General features: G+C 43.5%; 1 pseudogene; it reads left to right on the plus strand.

The window, feature by feature from the left end:
- Positions 1 to 7325: 7325 nt before the first annotated feature.
- Positions 7326 to 7394, plus strand: LOC131500535 (U4 spliceosomal RNA; annotated as a pseudogene).
- The last annotated feature ends 532 nt before the right edge of the window (positions 7395 to 7926 follow it).

The raw sequence follows: 7926 nt of genomic DNA on the forward strand, positions 1-7926 counted from the left end.
AGCAGCTGGGAGCATCATCGTGTACCAGAGGCTGTATTCATTTGCCCAGAACATTTAAAAATCTATGCCCTAGCTCTTCTCCCCAAAGTCCTTATTTCACCCAATAAAATAAATTTAAAGTGCATAAATGTATATTAAAAATATCTAAGCAAACACTTGCAGCTAAATAATGTTCACCCAGATGTGCCTACATTTTTTTATCGTTAGACATGTTTCCTGTTCTCCCAAGTAAATATTTCACTGAAAATGCTCCCCAAGTAGTTGTTATCTCGATATTTTCACAATAGAATATTCTGTGCTCTACACATATAAATACTGTGAATAACCAGACATTTTCCCGAAGAGACCGCGGATCTCCCTGCACTGGGCAAAATGATTCTCTCCATAACGCCGGCTCTGAGAGCAGAGGCCGTGCTTAGCAGGGTGTGAACTCCAAAATCCAAGGCACCGGCTCCCAATAATTCTTTGAAGCCTGATACGAGATGAGTCCTGCAGCATTTGTATGCCTCATTCAAGGTTTCCATGGGAAGGGGGAAGGGACTCAAACACTGAGGTCACACAGGCCCCATACTTGAAAGCTGTTCCTTTCACTCGTGTGACTCTGCCCATGTTATTTGTTGCCCCATCTGTAAAATGGGAAACAACAACAGTGCCCGAAGCCTATGTGTGCGGAGAGTCTAGCCCTCCAACAGCATCTATCTGGTCCCTCTTCTTTCCTTCAGCAGACCTCCTTAAGGAGCAAGCCCAGGGCACCCACTGCGGTGTGAACTATCCCTCCAGAAGACTTGCCACATTCCTAAAGACTTGTGCCCACTCTTATGGGGATTTCACATTCAAAGCCCCATTAGGCTTTAGTTGCCGAGCTACTCTACAGAAGTGGTTCTCAAACTTGAGCGTATAGCAGAATTATTGGGGGGGGGGGTGGATGGAGAGCTTATTAAAACACAGATTTCTGGGCCCCACCCCTAGAGTGGCTGATTCAGGAGATCTAAGATGCTGCATTTCTAACATGTTCCCAGGTGATGTTAATGCTGCCTGTCTGGAGACCGTGCTTGGAGAACCACTGATCTAGAACGGGGTCTTTCAAATTTTCCTACAAAAGGATGGATAGCAAATGTATGAGTCTTTGCAGGCCATACGGTTTCTGTTGCAACTACGCAACTTTCTCATTGTCACATAAAGCTACCATAGATCACTCATACTACCTTCCAATAAAACTATGTATGGACCCTGAAGTTTGAATTTCATATAATTTTACATGTCATGAGATACCATGCTTTGGGTTTTTGTTTTTGTTTTTGAACAGCTTGAAAATGCATAAGCCATTCTTAGGGTCTTGGGCCAGAGGAAAACAGGTAAGTGGTTAGATTTGGCCCCTCAGGCTATAGTTTGCCAAGCCCTACAACTGGAAACACCAGGCAAATGCAATGCTTTCAGCGCATTGAATAAAAATGTCTCCATTTTTCTTCCTCCATCTGTTTCTGTGTTGGACAAGCCCACTCTGTCCAACGTGCTCCCCACTGGCACTGCCCCGGAGGCCACCCCAGCTGAATCCACACTGCCTTGGCCACCATGAGGCCTCGAGAGTTCTCCAGTCCCCTCCCCACCCCCCCCCCCGCCTTCTTACAGCTTCACTTCTGCTCTTTTTATAGCTTTGCACAAATTTGTCTCTGTGGCAAATTTACAGCACGCACTGCTTGTCTGAACTATTTAAAGGCACAATATTCTCGACTGTGCCATAAAGCTTTCCCATTCTGTGTGTTTTATTTCTCTGTTTGAGAACCTTTTATGAAATCAGCAGCTAGGCGGAAGGAAATCATTTGCATACTTGGCTCCATACACCTGGAATTCTTTAATTCTAGGGATTAGCAAAATGAGTCTAATAAAAAGTGGAGGCCCTTGTTAATCATCTCTGTAAAGTCCCTTCATTACGTGCTTCTTGCGCCCAATCCGAGTGCCCGCTTCAGAAAAGTCACATTGCGCCCGTCAGTTATGACAATTTTACGAACGGATGCGTGATTTTATTTACGTAACACAGTTTGTGTCTGTAGCATTCCTCAGAGTTACAGTGACAGCTGTCTTCTCCCATCCCGGTCTTGAGTGGACACGTCTCAGGGTCATCACAGAAGTGGTGCACAGGTGATGGGTGTGTAAGAACCGCATGGCATCGCAGTCCTGATTCTGAGAGCAGAATCTTCGCATCAACTGGGCTGTTACTGGAGACGACCCATGTGCCATGCTCACAGCACTTCCCACGTGGAGAACGTGTATGTATGTCTTCTTCTTCCCTTCTGTTCTGTGCTCACTCCCCAGAGCAATCTGGATACTTCCAAGAACTTCTAAATCCTACTCACCCCTTCCCTACAGACTCAGAGAAAAATGCAGAGGTTGCCCCTGCTCTTAAGAAGACTCTTATTAAGGCGGTACCTGGGTGGCTCAGTGGGTTAAGCATCTGACTTCAGCTCAGGTCATGATCTCGAGGTTGGTGAGTTTGAGCCCCGTGTCAGATTCTGCACTTACAGCATAGAGCCTGCTTCGGATCCTCTGTTTCCCTCTCTCTCTGTCCCTCTAAAGCTTGCATACTCTCTCTGTCTCAAAAATAAATAAACACTAAAAAAAATCCATTAAAAAAAAAAAGAAGAGTCTAATTAAGGTCAGGTCAACAATGCCGTCACCATGGCTGGCTTTCTGCAAGGGGCCGGAAAACACCACGTATCCTGATTGCCAACGTGGCTTCCAGTTAATTCAAGGTTCCACATGCGACTCTTTACGGAATTGACAAAACAGAAATTGGTCTCACAAAAGTAGACAGTTCCCATAATTGGAGATTAAAAGAAAATAAAACAAACACACAAAAATCCTCTCTGAAAATTCCACTGATTTTTTTTTTCTGAAATACATCTATGTCACCAAGTCCAAGAACAAGAACCCATAGCTGCCTGAAGTCAGCAGTTGTAATCAGGATAATTCTGAAACTGAATAATGCATGCCGGAATGCTGTTTACAGGAAATGAGCAATTTATTTTATTATCCAAATTTTAAACCCTTTTAATATGCCTCCCAAGAAGACGTCTGATTTAGAAAATTACAAAAGAGAACTTAAGAGAGGACAAGGGATACTAAAATATTGCACCATCATAAAGGCTAGATAAAGAAACTTTACAGGCAGCTTGAACAACACTTACTAAGTATACCCGCATAAATTATGTTGGTGGCTATAAGCAACCAACACTACACTGTTTTGAGTAGCCAAAAAAAAAAAAAAAAAAAAAGCAAAACGATAAGTTGAAATATAAGATTACATTCAGTGGAAGTAAAAAATTTGCTAAATTCCCTTCCTGCAATTAATGTGTGTGTGTGTGTGTGTGTGTGTGTGTGTGTGTGCGCGCGCATGTATACATGTATACTGGCAAATACATAAAATGTTTCTGGAAGAATCATAGCAAACTTCTAGTGGTAGTGAAAAAGCACTGGGGAAGGGATTTCCCTTTCCATCGTGTTCCTTTCTGACCTGTTTACACTTGCTAACTGTATAAACATCCTTCTATTTTTTGGATTATCAGGATTTATGTGGGTGGTGAAATTGTGAATTATTTTGGGGTTTTTGTCTTCACACTTCTCTGTATTTTTAATGAACAAATATTTCAAAGAAACATCATTTTTAGGACCTTAATAAGACCCTCATCTGAACATGAAGGCAGAGGTGTATGAATATTATATTTGTAATTGAATTTTTTAAGTTTTGTGATAAATCAAGTTCTCACACATGCACACACACACAAGTATGTCTAAAGAGGCACCAAATTATCAGCTTTCCCGGGACATTCATGTTTCTTAGTCCCACGCTGCCCTTCGGGACTGACTTTGCAATTCAGACGATTTCTGTCTTCATCTATCAAACCGGGCCAGCTGCCCCATGAAGGTTGAAAAAATAGTCAAATACATAAGTAGGAGAGTAACCAAAACTCACTCCCACCCCTAGGAAGGACGCATGGTCTCATGGTCTCTTTTACTGCCCACAGTAGCCACCTTTGCACTCATAAAGAAGACAGCCCAAGGACAAAAAGGCCCCGTGGAGATGACTCAGTCCACCCCTTCATACGATAGACAAAGAGCTGGCTCTGAGAGACAGGACGAGGCTTGTCTCAGGTAACAGCTGGTCAGAGAGGACTCACACAGCTCCTGGATGAGCTGGGTTTTAACTCGAAGCTTGTCTGAGTCCAGAGCTCAGACTTGAAATCTCTACACCCAACAGCCTTTCGGATCAATCCATCAGGGAAACCTTGCTTACCTCAAACTTTTACTAAGCAAATACATAGATTTTCAAACTTTGCTGCCCACCGACCATGCTGACGAGGAAAGAAATAGAGGGAAATACTCTTTGCCTGCTAGAGAAAATAAGGGGAAATTTGCACTTACTGAGCATTTAGTGTGTATTATTGTGTGTCCTTAACATATGCTGTTTCATTTGATTTAAATTAGGTTGGAGGTTGACATTATTTTAGGGAGCAACCAAAGAATGGCCAACAATTCCCATTCCAAAGACACATGGGCTCACAGAGGTAGAGAGGGGAGTTTTCCAGATTACTTCATCCAACACAGCTACGGTTTTGACTTGGGAGGTTCCTGGCTTGGGAGAAATGATAAGCAACTATGTTTGAACTTCTCAGATTGGGTACCAAGCTGATTCTCTGCTTCAGCACCATCTAGAGGCTTTCTCTGGACACTCCAAGCCGATGAATCGTAATTCTTTAATAATAATACTAGTTTTGGTCAAATACTCAGAAGTGGGATTTTTGGATCAAACAGTAGTGCTATTTTTAATTTTTTGAGAAACCCCCATACTGTTATCCACGGTGACTGCACCATTTTGCTTTCCCTTCAACAATGTGCAAGGGTTCCAATTTCTCCACATTCGTCAACACTTGCCTTTTGTTTGCTTTGCTTTTGTTTTTGTTTTCAGTGATAGCCATTCTGACCAGCATAAGGTGATATTTCGCTGTAGTCTTGACTTGCATTCCCTTGATGACCAGTGACATTGACAATTTTTTTTATATGCTCGCTGGCCATTTGCGTGTCTTTTTTGAAGAAATGCCCATTCAAGTCCTTAGTCCGTTGTTTAATCTAGGCAGTAGTTTCTTTTGTTATGTTTGTTTTGTTTTTTACTTCCAAGTAGTAGGAGTTCCTTATTTTTGGGGAAATCTACCCTCTGTCAGACATATGGTTTGTAGGTATTTTCTCCCTTTTCATTCCATTGCCAGTTTCCTTTGCTGTGCAAAAGTCTTTCAATTGCAACCCACTTCTGAGCATTTACCCAAAGAAATTGAAATCGGGATCTACAAGGGATGTTGGTGTTGCCATGTTCATTGCCGCCTTCTTCACATTTGCCAATATATGGACATGATCCAAATGTCCATGGACACATGACTGCATAAAGGAGATGTGTTGTATACATACAGTGGAGTACAACGAGCTTTAAAAAGAACGAAAATCTGTGTATGCAGCAGCATGGATAGGCACTGAGGATATTAGGCTAGTGAAAGAAGCCGGTCACAGAAGGACAAACACTGCGTGGTTCTATGCAAGGTATCAGAAACAGTCAAATTCATAGAATCCAGGAGTGGAATGAAGGTTGCCAGGGGCTGAGGAGAGGGAAAAATGGAGAGGTACTAATCAATGGGCAAGAAGTTTCAGTCACCCAGGGTGAATAATAATGATACTAATCAACAACATCATGCACTTAGAAATTAGTTAAGAGGGGAGGTCTCATGCTAAGTGTTCTTACCACAATGAAAGAAAATTTAAAACAAACAAGTGTTAAGCTGACTTGTGACATTTAAGTGCTTCCTGAACTAAATCAAGTGTTTCATTCATTCCAAATCACCGTCAGCTAATGTCTACTGAATGCTCACTGTAGGTCAGACCCTATCCTGAGAGCTTTATAGATTTCATCTCATCCAGTGTTCTCGACACCCCTAGGAGGCAACTGCTTCACTGACTCCTTTGCACAGGTAAAGACACTGAGGCTCAGGGGGGACTAAGAAATTTGCCCAGAGTCACAGAACCACTGAGTGGGGGAGCCAGGATTTGGAGCCCCGGGCTGACTTTCTAACCACTATACCCCCACCCGCTTTCCAGCAAGGTTAGTGAAAAACCCTGGCCAAACAAATAGTTGTTGTTTATGTCCTCTTTGCAGTTTTGTGAGACACAGTTTGTGGTTTTGAAAGTTAAGAAATTCCAATAATCTTTATTCCTCTCTTCCCCCACATCCTGCCTCCCCAAAGTCAAACAGGGAAATTAATACCTGCATCTAGATCCCGCTTCTTCCTTATCAGATGAAGAAAACTACAGGCCTTGTTGCTTATCTATATTCACATCCCATCATCTGAATACCGAAGAGAGACCAGCCGGACTGTAAATCACCAATATGAAAAATGAGGCGCCAGCCCGTCCCTCCGAACTCCAAGGCAACACCCCAAGGATGAAGCAATGACGGACTATGTATGGCGTTCACAGTCGCCGAAGATGCCAACTCGTTTGTTGCAAAACCATTTCTCTCGCTCCCTGGCATACTGCCTCAGATAGACTGCCTTACCAGCCTCGCACGCAGTCACTGATGACAATGGACCGAGTCCAGTCGATGGGAAAAGGGGAGAGGTGACAAGCGCCACGTTGAGGACTGGCGCACATCCTCCCAGTGCCCCCATCCCACCCCTCAATACTCTTTTGCCTCCTACTCTGGTAGCAGAAGCCCACAAACAGGGTGACTTTGAAAGCCACGTGTTGAAGATGGCAGAACCACCAGACAGGACGAGACCGTACCTCCAAATCACTGTTTTTAGAGAAGAGTTCCATGCTGATCAAGAATATCAGTCTGGGGGAGCATCTGGGTGGCTCCATCAGTTAAGCGTCCTACTCTTGATTTCAGCTCAGGTCACGATCTCACGTTCACGGGATCAAGCCCTGCACTGGGCTCTGTGCTGAGCCTGCTTGGGATTCTCTCTCTCTCTCCCTGTCTCTGCCCCTCCCAGGCTTGTGGGCTCTCGCTTTCTCTCAAAGTAAATAAATAAACATTAAAAAAAAAAAAAGAATATCAGTTTGGGAAGTTATGTGAGTGAGAAATAAATTTTTGCATAAAATGCACTGATGTTTGACAGCTGTGCACAGCAGCTATACTTAACCCTAACCAATTCAGGTCTTGCCTGGTGTTATCAATGGTCTCCAGAATATATTTAGTTCAAATAACAGAACACCGGTCCTCAGAGCTAGCGTGTGGCTCAAGATGGTGGCCCAGGATCTTTCCTTTTAGATACTCTGCCCTCTCTAGCTTTGCGCAGTGGCAGTATCGTAGCCAATGAGGTTTATCCGAGGCGCGATTATTGCCAATAGATACTCTGCCCTCTCTTAGAAGGCATTTGCCCATACACATACCACCTCATGGATGCTATATCCCTGCAGCTTGACCTCAACACTACTCTAGGCAGGAAGAAGAAAAGAGGAATTAGAAGGACGGTATCGCCATCAAGAAAGAACAAGCTTTCCACGAACTTCTCGGTTTATGCTTCATTGGCCACAACTGAGTCACACGCTCATCTCAAATGGCGAGTGGTCCGATATAGTGAAGAATTATAATGGGGCACACGGAGGGGCTGGAAAAATGCCATGTTTTTTTTTTTTTTTTAAGGAAGATGGGGGCTAGGTAACTAGCAGTGTCTGTCTCAGTAATAAACAGGATTCGTATCCAGGAGTTTAGCAAGGAAGGATCACAAAGACCCCTCAGCCTAGCCCTTACCTTGTCAAAAAGCCCCCATACTTCCTCTGCCCCAACATACACATTTTGATCAACAACTCTACTTTTCTCCATGTCCCTTTCAGCATGGACGACTCCCTAACACATACCTGCTTTGTGTACGATTTCATTCCAAA

This window comes from Neofelis nebulosa, chromosome 17 (genome assembly GCF_028018385.1).
Source record: "Neofelis nebulosa isolate mNeoNeb1 chromosome 17, mNeoNeb1.pri, whole genome shotgun sequence".
NCBI lineage: Eukaryota > Metazoa > Chordata > Mammalia > Carnivora > Felidae > Neofelis > Neofelis nebulosa.